The sequence below is a fragment of the Mercurialis annua genome, linkage group LG8, assembly GCF_937616625.2.
Source record: "Mercurialis annua linkage group LG8, ddMerAnnu1.2, whole genome shotgun sequence".
Taxonomy (NCBI): domain Eukaryota; kingdom Viridiplantae; phylum Streptophyta; class Magnoliopsida; order Malpighiales; family Euphorbiaceae; genus Mercurialis; species Mercurialis annua.
The window spans coordinates 16724089-16738720 of record NC_065577.1 but is presented as its reverse complement, the minus strand read 5'-3'; the positions used below and the strand labels follow the sequence as shown (position 1 = coordinate 16738720).

The 14632-nt window shown below is 36.9% G+C and overlaps 1 non-coding gene across 1 annotated transcript; it reads right to left on the bottom strand.

The window, feature by feature from the left end:
• Positions 1–14190: 14190 nt before the first annotated feature.
• LOC126662419 (small nucleolar RNA R71) lies at positions 14191–14297 on the bottom strand. Its single transcript, XR_007635794.1, has one exon. It is a non-coding gene; the product is annotated as a small nucleolar RNA R71 (small nucleolar RNA).
• Between the last annotated feature and the right edge of the window lie 335 nt (positions 14298–14632).

The following is a 14632-nucleotide window of genomic DNA, read 5'->3' as shown; positions in this document are numbered from 1 at the left end:
CAGTAGTAGTATCAGATTATTTTTGTCTTAGTCTTTTACTTATATTTTAGACTACTGTTTGTTGGATAGGTCCAACTATTATTTTATCAGTTTTGGCATGATTATAGTGTTTATGGTATTTTGTATATTGTCATGCTGTCGAAGATTATTTGAGATAAGCGTACTTTAAATATATATTATTTATATGTACTGCTAGATTAGGCTGAAGTCTCGGTTGCCCCCGAGCATGTGGTTTTCTGCAGGTACATTGTTTTAACTGTTTAAGTTGGTTATCCGCAAGGCTTGCTACGGGTTTTGGTACAACCATACCCATACCCTAGCGCCGGTCACGATTCATGAAAATGGGTCGTGACATTTTACTTTATATTTTAATAAAGTTAATAAACTGATTTTATTCTTAGACCGCAGTAGTAATTAGAAGTCTTACTTGTCTAATACTTGTTATCAGATTTAATTCAATTGATATATATATATTGTTTTAGCATTTTTATATTAACTTGGGTTAATATGTATTTCTGCCATGTTTAAGACTCAGAGTTGGCTGAGCACTTTATAATAAATGTTGTATATTATGAGCTGCTAGAACTAGGCTGAAGTCTCGGTTGACCCCGAGCATTGGTTTTCTTGCAGGTTTATGTATTTGATGGTTATCCGCAAGGCTAGCTACGGGTTTTGGTACAACCATACCCATACCCTAGCGCCGGTCGCGATTCATGAAAATGGGTCGTGACACCTTTCATAGGCGAAACCCGAAGAAACATAAAGTCTCCCACCTGAAACTCGATGTCTTTTCTCTTCGGATCAGCATAACTCTAATGCCGACTAAAAGCTGTCTCTAACCTCCGTTTTATCAACGGTACCTTCTCTGAGGTAATCTGAATAATCTCAGCACCAGACAACTTCCGCTCACCGACCTCTTCCCAGCAGATAGGAGATCGACACTTGCGTCCGTACAAAGCCTCATAAGGTGCCATCTCAATGCTCGCATGATAACTGTTGTTGTAGGAAAACTCAATTAACGGTAAATAAGTATCCCAAATACCCTGAAAATAAAGAATGCACATCTTGAGCATATCCTCCAATGTCTGAATAGTTCTCTCAGGCCGACCGTCAGTCTGAGGATGAAAAGTTGTACTGAAGTCCAATCGAGAACCCAAGGACTCCTGTAACGCTTTCCAGAACCTCGAAGTGAAGACAGAACCTCTGTCAGAAACAATCGAAACCGGTACTCCATGCAAACTGACAATCCTGTCGATGTACAACTGAGCCAACTTCGAAGCAGGATACGAAACCTTGATTGGAAGGAAATGAGCTGACTTAGTCATACGGTCAACTATCACCCAGATGGAATCATACCCCTGTCGAGTACATGGTAAACCAAAAACAAAGTCCATGGCAATCCGCTCCCACTTCCACTCTGGAATAGGTAGTGGCTGTAGATAGTCAAAAGGTCTCTGATGTTCCAGCTTCACCTGCTGGCAAGTCAAACACTTGGAAACGTACTCTGCAACATCTTTCTTCATTCCGCTCCATCAATACGTACCCTTGAGGTCATGGTACATCTTGGTAGATCCCGGATGAACACTGTAAGCTGATCTATGTGCTTCCTCCAGAATCTGGTCTCTCAAACCATCCAAACCCGGAACGCACAGTCTAGAACCAAACTTGAGAACTCCGTCAACAACAAAAAACTCGGAAGTCCCATCCAGATGGATCTCATCCATAATCCGTTTTAATTGTGGATCCTCAACTTGTAAAGCTTTATTCCTATCAATCAAAACCGGCTGCACTTGCAGTTGTGTCAACAGACTACCATTCTGAGAAACCTGAAAACCGTAGCCCGAAGCTATCAAACCATGCCACTCTCTAACCATGGGTCTACGTCCAACCTCAGAAATATGAGCCAAACTGCCCGAAGACTTGCGACTCAACGCATCGGCTACCACATTAGCCTTACCAGGATGGTACTGAATAGTACAGTCGTAGTCTTTCAGCAACTCTAGCCACCTCCTCTGTCTCAGATTCAACTCTCGCTGATCGAAGATGTACTTCAGACTCTTGTGATCAGTGAATATCTCGCAAGTCGCACCGTACAAGTAGTGCCTCCAGATCTTCAGAGCAAAAACCACAGCAGCTAACTCCAAGTCATGAGTAGGGTAATTCACTCATGTTTCTTTAGCTGACGAGAAGCATAGGCGATCACCTGTCCACGTTGCATCAACATGCAACCCAAGCCAATCCGAGAAGCATCGCAGTACACAGTAAAATCCTCAATGCCAGAAGTGTTAGTGATATGCACTAGGTCAATCATGTTTGTCCATGTTTTGACTTTATCATTTTATTATTTATTGATTGGCAGTTTTTTTATCATTTTATATTAATGATTAAAATACATGAATGGTTAATTCTTTCTAAGGTCATCGAGTATGTGACTTGATAGAAGAACCCTTAGGTTTAATAAAAGAATTAAATACCATCTATCCCTAGTCTTAATAGAACACTGAGACTAGTATGATGTTGACTGATGATTATGTTTTACTAATCATGTATATGAGATATTAAGTCAAATCATAGGTGCTATTTGAGAAATAAGGCACTGGATGACCCACTGTGAGAATACTACATAGATCACTGTCATAAGTAATTCTCATTACAGTTCTATTAGTATAATCCTTTGACCTTGAAATCATCATGGATTTCTACATAGATATTTCATATTTTAATACAGTCTTACATTATCTTTAACAGGATAATGGAATAGATTGTCATTGGATATGAAAGTAACTATGTGAGAAATGTGAGTGACTGAGAAGGAATTTGTCCCTCATTTATTTGAGTAAGATATCTATGGGCCCCTTGAAGAAGATAGACTGAAGAAAATGCATGGCCATGCTAATTGATAAGAAGTTATCATTTTCAGTCTACTTAGAGTCAAGAAACTAATGATTGAATGTTATAAGGATGACATAACTATGCCTTATATTCAATCTGGATATCGAGAGACAAAGGGATTAAAATATTATTGTAAATGGTTAAATCGGATTATCGATATTCATATAACTTGGGTAGTCATAATGTCTTGCTAGAGGCCACTTATGACTTGTGGGCTGAAATAGGGATTTCGAGCCTACTGCCAACGTTATATGAACCTATAGGGTCGCACACTAAGAACAGGCCCAAAACAGTTATGGGTTGTACAAGCCCAATGTGATTAAGTGATTAATTATATATATATATATATTAATAAATATATATATTAATTCGAAATTTAAGGATAAGTGTTTTCCTTAATTTATTATTTTTTGAAAATAATAAATATAGTAATTAATATATATAGAGAATTATCAAAAAGGAGTTTTTGATAAACATAAACTTGTAGAATTGCAATGAGATTGAAATTCGAATTTGTCTCAAACCCTAGTGTTATTTATCACTATAAATACTCATTAAGCAGTTGGTTTGAGAATCACGAAATTCATTATTCACTAAATCACTAAAATTGGAAATTGCTTGTGAAGCAATAGTGCTAGCACACAAGCACTAGTTTTTGGCTAAGGTCTGTTCGTGTGGATACTCGTAGAGGACGCATTCTTTTGGAGGCGTTTCTGATCCGAGGCCAGGTATCACCAAAGTGAACCACCTCCTTCCTTCCTACATTGCTGTTGAATTCGACATACAAGTAAGTAATTATTCTGTTAATTCGAATTACATGGATCTTGGTTTGGGTTTTTAGATAAATTTTTGAAATTCCGCTGCGTTATGAACCCATAAAACCCAACAGTGGTATCAGAGCTGCTTGTAATTTGATTAATTAGATTTTGAGTATATATGTGATATATGCTTATTGTATGTTCTGTTTTGAAAAAGGGGTTGTTTTTTGAAACTGTTTTGAAGGAATTATAATTCGTTGTAATTATACATAACACGTTTATGTGATTAATTGTATGAAAAACAGTATGAAGAATTAATTTGATTAATCGTTTAATGTGATTAAAACTTCGAATATACTGTTCTAAATTAATATTACGTTTTAATTTGATTAAAAGTTTCGTAGTATTAATGTTCATACGAATTGATAAGAAAAGGGGAAACAAAATAATAAAACTGTTTTTGAATAAGGATTAGTAAACTGTTTATGAAACTGTTTTAATTCTATTAGGAAAACTGTTTTTGAATAGGATTAGTAAACTGTTTGTGAAACTGGTTTTAATTCTATTAGTAATTCTGTTTTGAATAGGATTAGTAAACTGTTTGTGAAACTGTTTTGATTCTATTAGTAATTCTGTTTTAAATAGGATTAGTAAACTGTTTGTGAAACTGTTTTAATTCTATTGATAAAACTGTGTTTAATTATGTTATGAACATAATTTATAAAACTGTATTTAATTCTGCCATGAGCCGAATTAATGAAACTGTTGTTATTTAAGTGTTAAATAAATTGTTTCTGAACAGTTTTTAAGATGCAGTAATTAGGGTTTTGGGGTTATTTTAATCTGTTTTGAACATATTAAAATAAACCGTAATCAGTTAAGATTATTGATTTCGGATAAAGAAATTTTAATTCTGTTAAGAGTAACATGTGAGAAAAATTTCTGGACTAGCGGGACCACCGCCTGGGGCTCTGCCCCCGGGCCCCGCCAGGGGCGCTGCCCCTTGGACCCCGCTTGGGGCGCTGCTCCCAGACCCCGCCAAGGGGCCGCGCCCCTTGGACCCCGCTGATACACCCCATTAAGGACCGTTATCCTTTTAAGCCGGCGTGTTTTTATCATGTATTTTATTTTAATACTTTAATGATAAATTTTAAATATGATTTAAATTATCATGAATAACATATTTATATGATTGTTGTTAAATGTGATTTAAAATAGTAAAATAATATGTTTTTAATGTTTATCTTATTGGTTATATGCTTTGCATGATTATTCTACATGTGATAAGATAGGATAACTAAATAGGATAAATAGCAAACCCTTATTTAATATTAAGTCTTCTATATACCTCCCATTGTAATAACACTTATCAAGACTTAGATTGCTATGTATAGGCTATGCCAAAGCATGATGTATAAAGTCATCTAAGTAAGATAAGTTGGATAAAAGTGATATCCATATGTTTGATTTGGTTAGACTTAACTAGGTTATCAAAATAGTTTTGAACCTAGGGTATTAGATAGAATATCAAGATTACATGTGATGTTAATATTCTATGTTCAAGAATTGCATGAGATGTAAATGGTAAAGTGTTACCTACCTAAATAAACCACACTTAAAGTGATAAGCCAAAGTTTACTTGAAGTAGGGTGAAATATGGATCTTGTCCCACTATTATTTTTCAATTGTTGAAATTAACATTAAGGGTTTTTTATTTAAATTATGGATATATGTTGTGGGAATTTTATTGTGCGTTTTATTAAATGCTACTTATATATTTATTGTTGTAGAGATGGCTACAAACACTACACCTACTTCATCAGTGCGATCAATCCTTGAGAAGGATAAGCTCAATGGCACTAACTTTCTGGACTGGTACAGAAAACTAAGAATTGTTCTTAGGCAAGAAAGAAAGGAATACATCCTTGATCAACCCCTCCCTGAGGAACCAGCTCCTGCTGCTACTAGAGCTCAAAGGGATGCTTATACGAAGCATCTCAATGACTCTACTGATGTCACTTGCATTATGCTTGGATGTATGGAGAATGAACTCCAAAAGCAAATGATGGAATTGGATGCTTACACCATGATTACTGATCTCATGGAAATGTTCCAAGAGAGAGCAAGAATTGAAAGGTTCAATACCATCAAGGATTTGCTTTCTTGCAAGTTGACTACTAGCGGCTCAGTTAGTCCTCATGTTTTGAAGATGAAGGGTCATCTTGAACATTTGGACAGGCTCGGTCTCCCAATTGCCCAAGAGTTGGCTACAGACATTATTCTCCAATCTTTGCCTGAGGCTTATGATGGTTTCATCATGAACTTCAATATGCATAATATGGAGAAGACCACCACAGAGTTGCATGGGATGCTTCAAACTGCTGAAAAGAACATCAAGAATGAGATTAAGGATGTTCTTATGGTCAACAAGGGAAAGGGTATGAAAAGGTCTGGTAAGGGCAAGGGAAAGGCTTTCAAGAAGTCTAAACCCAAGTCCAAGCCCAAGACCAAGGATGAACCCAAAGCAAAACCGCCAAAGGAAGGAACTTGCTTTTTCTGCAAGGAACCTGGACATTGGAAAAGGAATTGCAAGAAATATCTGGATGATCTGAAGAAGAACAAGGGTAGTGAGACTACCACTTCAGGTATTCATGTTATAGAAATTAATCTTTCTACTTCTGATTCATGGGTATTAGATACTGGATCTGGATCTCACATTTGTACTAATGTGCAGGGTCTCAAAAGGAGTAGAAGTTTGACAAAAGGCGAAGTAGACCTACGAGTTGGCAATGGAGCAAGAGTTGCTGCTTTAGCTGTAGGGACTTATGAGTTATCTTTGCCTAGTGGACTTATTTTATCTTTGAACAATTGTTATTATGTACCTACCATGTGTAGGAATATTATTTCTGTTTCTTGTTTGGACAAGGATGGTTTTGAATTTATTATTAGGAATAATAAATGCAGAATTTCGCACAATAACATTCTTTATGGATATGCTCCACGCAGTAGTGGTCTTTATATTTTAAATGTTGAGGACACTAATGAAAAATCAATCTATAACATCAATGCTAAGAAGTTTACGTCAAATGATTTAAACTCTACTTATCTCTGGCATTGTCGTTTAGGCCATATAAATGAGAAACGCATATCAAAACTTCAAAGAGATGGACTTTTGAATTCATTTGATTATGAATCATTTGAAACATGTGAATCTTGTCTAATGGGCAAAATGACAAAAACACCTTTTATTGGACAAGGTGAAAGAGCTAAAAACTTATTGGGCCTTATACATACAGATGTATGTGGTCCATTAAGTACAAATGCTAGAGGTGGATTTCAGTACTTCATTACTTTTACTGATGATCTCAGTAGATATGGTTATGTTTATCTGATGAAACATAAATCTGAATCTTTTGAAAAGTTCAAAATATTTAAGAATGAAGTACAAAATCAACTTGGTAAAAATATTAAAACACTAAGATCTGATCGGGGTGGTGAATATTTAAGCCAAGAATTTGTAGATCATCTAAGAGATTGTGGGATCGTTTCTCAATTGACTCCACCTGGAACACCACAATGGAATGGTGTGTCTGAACGGAGAAATCGAACTCTATTGGATATGGTTCGATCAATGATGAGTCAAACTGATCTTCCAATCTCATTTTGGGGTTATGCTTTAGAAACCGCTGCATTCATTTTGAATAGAGTTCCATCAAAGGCAGTTGAAAAGACACCATATGAGATATGGACTGGAAAAACTCCTAGTTTGTCTTTTCTTAAGATTTGGGGATGTCAAGCTTATGTGAAGCGACTAATTTCAGATAAATTAGCACCCAAATCTGACAAATGCCTTTTTGTAGGATATCCTAAAGAAACTAAAGGATATTACTTCTACAATGCTTATGAGAACAAAGTGTTTGTTGCTCGAAATGGTATCTTTTTGGAAAAAGAATTTATTTCCAAAGGAACCAGTGGGAGTACAGTACAACTTGAAGAAATTCAAGAACCACAAAATAGCATTGTACCAAGTATGGAACCTCAAAAGAATCAACAAGCAATTGCTGAACCAGTACAAGTACCACAAGGCCAAAGGAGGTCTGATAGGACACGTCATAATCCTATGAGATATGGATTTCTCATTACTGAGAACAATGATATGATGATTGTGGATCAAGAAGAACCCACATCCTATCAAGAGGCCATAAATAGTCCTGACTCTGAAAAATGGCTCGAAGCCATGAGATCTGAAATGCAATCCATGTATGATAATCAAGTTTGGACCTTGATTGACCCAACGGATGGTGTAAAAACCATTGGGTGTAAATGGGTCTTCAAAATGAAGACTGACATGGATGGCAATGTGCATACCTATAAAGCAAGACTAGTTGCAAAAGGTTTCAGACAAATACATGGTATAGACTATGATGAAACCTTTTCACCAGTTGCTATGCTCAAATCCATTCGAATTCTCCTTGCCATAGCTGCATATTATGACTATGAGATATGGCAAATGGATGTCAAAACAGCGTTTCTTAATGGAAACTTACTTGAGGATGTGTACATGACACAACCTGAGGGTTTTGCCAGTCCAGAGAATTCTGGAAAGGTTTGCAAGCTTCAAAAAATCCATTTATGGATTAAAGCAAGCTTCTCGGAGTTGGAATCTTCGTTTTGATGAAGCAATCAAAGAGTTTGGATTCATCAGGAATGAAGATGAACCTTGCGTGTACAAGAAGGTTAGTGGGAGCGCGATTGTTTTCTTAGTGCTTTATGTTGATGACATACTACTCATTGGAAACGACATTCCCATACTGCAAAATGTTAAATCATGGTTAGGGAAGTCTTTTTCAATGAAAGACTTGGGCGATGCTGCTTATATATTAGGCATCAAGATCTATAGAGATAGATCTAGAAGACTCATTGGCCTAAGTCAAAGCACTTATGTTGATAAGGTATTAAACAGGTTTAGTATGCAAGACTCCAAGAGAGGATTCTTGCCAATGTCACATGGCATCAGTCTCAGCAAGACTCAGTGTCCTAAAACACAGGATGAGCGAGACCGCATGAGTAAGATTCCATATGCTTCTGCTATTGGATTTATCATGTATGCAATGTTGTGCACTCGACCTGATGTCTCATATGCTTTGAGTACAACGAGCAGATACCAGTCAAATCCAGGTGAAAGTCACTGGGCAGCAGTTAAGAACATCCTTATGTACTTGAGAAGAACCAAGGATGCATTCTTGCTATATGGTGGTCAGGAAGATGAGCTGATTGTAAAGGGTTACACAGACGCTAGCTTCCAAACTGACATTGATGATTATAAATCACAGTCAGGATATGTGTTTTGTTTGAATGGAGGTGCTTTTAGCTGGAAGAGCTCGAAGCAGGACACCGTTGCTGATTCTACAACAGAAGCTGAGTATATAGCTGCTTCAGACGCAGCTAAGGAGGCTGTTTGGATCAAAAAGTTCATAACTGGATTAGGAGTTGTTCCTAGTATATCCGATCCAGTGAACTTGTTATGTGATAACAATGGGGCCATAGCACAAGCAAAGGAGACCAGATCACATCAGCGATCCAAACACATACTTAGACGTTATCATCTCATTCGAGAAATCATTGAGAGAGGAGACGTGAAGAGATGCAGAGTTTCGACAAATGATAATGTTGCTGATCCGCTAACTAAGGCTCTTCCACAGCCTAAGCATGAGAGTCATACTAGGTCCATGGGAATTAGATTTAATGTAGATTGGGCCTAGTGCAAGTGGGAGATTGTTAGTGATATGCACTAGGTCAATCATGTTTGTCCATGTTTTGACTTTATCATTTTATTATTTATTGATTGGCAGTTTTTTATCATTTTATATTAATGATTAAAATACGTGAATGGTTAATTCTTTCTAAGGTCATCGAGTATGTGACTTGATAGTAGAACCCTTAGGTTTAATAAAAGAATTATATACCATCTATCCCTAGTCTTAATAGAACATTGAGACTAGTATGATGTTGACTGATGATTATGTTTTACTAATCATGTATATGAGATATTAAGTCAAATCATAGGTGCTATTTGAGAAATAAGGCACTGGATGACCCACTGTGAGAATACTACATAGATCACTGTCATAAGTAATTCTCATTACAGTTCTATTAGTATAATCCTTTGACCTTGAAATCATCATGGATTTCTACATAGATATTTCATATTTTGATACAGTCTTACATTATCTTTAACAGGATAATGGAATAGATTGTCATTGGATATGAAAGTAACTATGTGAGAAATGTGAGTGACCGAGAAGGAATTTGTCCCTCATTTATTTGAGTAAGATATCTATGGGCCCCTTGAAGAAGATAGACTGAAGAAAATGCATGGCCATGCTAATTGATAAGAAGTTATCATTTTCAGTCTACTTAGAGTCAAGAAACTAATGATTGAATGTTATAAGGATGACATAACTATGCCTTATATTCAATCTGGATATCGAGAGACAAAGGGATTAAAATATTATTGTAAATGGTTAAATCGGATTATCGATATTCATATAACTTGGGTAGTCATAATGTCTTGCTAGAGGCCACTTATGACTTGTGGGCTGAAATAGGGATTTTGAGCCTACTGCCAACGTTATATGAACCTACAGGGTCGCACACTAAGAACAGGCCCAAAACAGTTATGTGTTGTACAAGCCCAATGTGATTAAGTGATTAATTATATATATATATATATATATATATATATATATATATATATAATTCGTAATATATATATATTAATAAATATATATATATTAATTCGAAATTTAAAGATAAGTGTTTTCCTTAATTTATTATTTTTTGAAAATAATAAATATAGTAATTAATATATATGGAGAATTATCAAAAACGAGTTTTTGATAAACATAAACTTGTAGAATTGCAATGAGATTGAAATTCGAATTTGTCTCAAATCCTAGTGTTATTTATCACTATAAATACTCATTAAGCAGTTGGTTTGAGAATCACGAAATTCATTATTCACTAAATCACTAAAATTCGAAATTGCTTGTGAAGCAATAGTGCTAGCACACAAGCACTAGTTTTGGCTAAGGTCTGTTCGTGTGGATACTCGTAGAGGACGCATTCTTTTGGAGGCGTTTCTGATCCGAGGCCAGGTATCACCAAAGTGAACCACCTCCTTCCTTCCTACATTGCTGTTGAATTCGACATACAAGTAAGTAATTATTCTGTTAATTCGAATTACATGGATCTTGGTTTGGGTTTTTAGATAAATTTTTGAAATTCCGCTGCGTTATGAACCCATAAAACCCAACAAGAAGGCAACGCCAAAACAGGAGCTGTAGTCAGAATCTCCTTCAGCTTCTCGAAACTTGCCTGACACTTGTCGGTCCACTCAAACTTAACACCCTTTTGTGTCAGTTTAGTCAAAGGTGCAGATATCCGAGAGAAATCCTGCACGAACCGACGGTAGTATCCAGCTAACCCAAGAAAACTCCTGATCTCGGTAACTGACCTCGGCCTCTGCCAATCCATAACCGCCTCAATCTTCTTCGGATCGACCTTGATCCCATCCTTCGACACCACGTGTCCTAAGAAGGTAACCTGTTCCAGCCAAAACTCGCACTTTGAGAACTTAGCATACAACTGATGCTCTCGCAAGGTCTGTAGTATAGTCCTCAAGTGATAATCATGCTCCTCCTCACTCCGAGAATAAATCAGGATGTCATCAATGAAGACGATAACAAACTGATCCAAAAACGGCTTGAAAACCCGATTCATCATGTCCATAAACGCTGCTGGTGCGTTAGTCAACCCAAACGACATGACCAGAAACTCGAAATGCCCATAACGCGTTCTGAAAGCAGTCTTAGGCACATCGACATCCCGAATCCGAAGTTGATTATACCCGGATCTCAAGTCAATCTTGGAAAAACACTTTGCACCCTGCAACTGATCAAACAAGTCGTCGATGCGAGGAAGAGGATATCTGTTCTTGATGGTAGCCTTATTCAACTGCCTGTAGTCGATACAAAGCCGAAAGGAACCATCCTTCTTCTTAACAAACAGAATTGGAGCACCCCACGGAGAAGTACTCGGTCTGATGAAGCCACTGTCCAACAGTTCTTGCAACTGCTCCTTTAACTCCTTCAGCTCAGCAGGAGCCATAAGATACGGCGGTATCTGATAAGTGTATATTTTACGTCATTTAGAGGTCATTTATTTACTAGTTTTTAGTATTTTATGATGTAAAATATACGCTTATTTAGTTAATTTCGCTTATTTGATAAATTAGTTGTAGAATGTAAATATTTAATGTTTCTCGAGTTTTTAGGAATAAAACAGAGTTAAAATGCAAAAATAGTCAGAGCCAGAAGGATTCGAGCTGAGTTCAAGAAAGCCAACCAAGTTTTGGGTCAAACCGAGTCAAAACCGAACCGAACCGGAAAATAAATCATCAGCCGGCCTTCAGCCGGCCCACGACTATGAGCCGGCCAAGGGCCGGCTGACTCCTGATCTCAGAGTTCAAATCCGATTCTTGGGAATCGCGTGGGGATTCTTGGCCGATACGTTCACACATCTTCCATAAGCAATATATATTGGGTTCACACTCAAAAAGATCTTCCTTGGCTTGCACTCAAAGTATGAATCAAGATGAGATTTAATCAAGCTATCTTTGGAAACGAGATAAGTGAACCCTGATTCACTCAAGACGGTTATGGAAGAACTTGCTCCCTACTCCGCTCTACATGGAAAGAAGAGATCCAAAGCTTGATCATCACTCAAACTCCATGATATGAAGAGGGATTCTTGGCTTGAGCTCCACTCCTAGCAACTCTATAAATAGCTTGCATTTGTGTAGAGAAAAATCATCTTTCAATTTAGAGATCATACATTTTATAGTTTACATCTAGATCATAGACTAGCCATTAGAGGTAGTCTATTTTAGTATCATTTCTACTCTATAGTTTGGGATTATTACGCAAAACATATTGGAATTCCGGAGTTAAGGTACAACATTATTGAGAGATCAATTACCGTTGTGTTCTTGTTAATCATGAATTCCATATATGTTATTGTTGAATTTCCTTTAATTATGAGTAGCTAAACCCATTTTCGGGGATTATTAGTTGGACTTATGTCTACTTGATCATATTGGGATATTGGATTGTTATTAAAATGATGTGTTAATTAATGCTCTTAATGCTTGAATGTTTTTGGCCAATTCATTCACTGCCCTATGTTTTAATTATGACTTGAGAGAGCTTAATTGAAATAGATCAGTTAATTAACAACGTATGAATTAATAACACGAGAGTGAGTTAATGAATACGTGTTCTTGAGGTTTTCTTAATAAATGTCATTTAATCACTTGATTTGGTAGTTTATAACACGAGAGTGAGTAATCTACTTATTAATTGGTTATTTGTATATTTTTATCTATAGCGGCTTGAGAGAGAGTTATAGATGCATTAGACTAGCCTGAACCATTAAATTGATAACATAATCCAATTATCCCATGAGATTAATGACATAAAGAAAATTAATAATCCCTGATCTTCCTTATTATTGTTTAAACCCATTTTTATTCAAAGCTTAATTTTATTCTAAGTTAAATCTGCTTAATTCTATTTTATTAACTTTAAATCACTTCAACCAAATTATCTTTTTGGCTATCCAAATTGAGTATCTTAATTGGGTGTATTTAGTTGCTTTCCTTGTGGGTACGATATCTGGACTTCACAGTCTATATTACGAGTTGACACTGTGCACTTGCAGCAAATTTTATCAACAAGTTTTTGGCGCCGTTGCCGGGGAAAGCATATCTTTAACATCTAAGTTAGGATAGCTCGGCTTGTTTTAGTCTTTTATTTTCTTGTTTTACGCGTGGGTTTTGTTGTTTTTGTTGATACAGGTACTCTTCTTGTAGTGTATGCATAATACACGTCGCAAAGGTCTACCTTTAGAAACATTTCAACCAGATCTCACAACTTTTGAGCGAAGCATCAGAAAATCAGCTCAAAAGAATCTAAATATGGCAGACGAAGATGGTAATCCGCTTGGATTAAATAATGAAGGGGATAACAGAGTAATCCCCCAAAATCTGCAGAATCCCCAAAATCTGCAGAATCCGCAAGATCTGCAAGGACAGAATAATAACAGGCAGAGACAACCAACATTGATGGAATTCTTTCAGCCGAATGTAGGAAATAATACGCATGGTTACTTTGCACATCCTGTGCGGGCAAACCATTACGAGATTAAAACCAGTATCATTCAGTTGTTAGAAGCCCGCTGTCAGTTCTATGGGCTACCAAATGAAGATCCAAATGCACACATCTCGAATTTCCTGGAGGTGTGCAGTACATTCAAGCTCAGTAACATGACAGAAGATGAAGTTTGGCTGCGCTTATTCCCATTTTCTCTGAGGGATAAAGCGAAAATTTGGATTCACGCTCTGCCTAGAGTTGGCATTAACAGATGGCCAGATTTGGCCAAGGCATTCCTGAACAAGTACTTTCCCATGGCGAAGACCGCAAAGCTGACTAGAGATATCATGCTTTATCAGCAATTGGATGGAGAATCAGTGAGTGACGCATGGGAGCGGTACAAGGAATTGCAGAGAAAAATTCCTCATCATCATATTACCAGAGAGAATTTGATCCAAAATTTCTATAATGGGTCAAATGATCAGACCAGGAGCATCATTGATACAGCCGCAGGAGGGTCATTGATGAGGAAGACCACTGATGCAGCATTTGAGCTGTTAGACGAGTTGGCAGTGAACAGCTGTTCTTGGCCAACTGAGAGGGCGAAGGCGCCTGCTCAGAGAGGAGTGATGGCAGTTGCTACTGACCCAGTAGTGGAGACAGTCAAATCACTATTACAGGATTTTCTCACAAAACAAGTTGTAACACCCAACACTCATAATGTTGCTGCAATTCAGAGTAACTGTGAGGTTTGTGGAGATCCTAGCCATA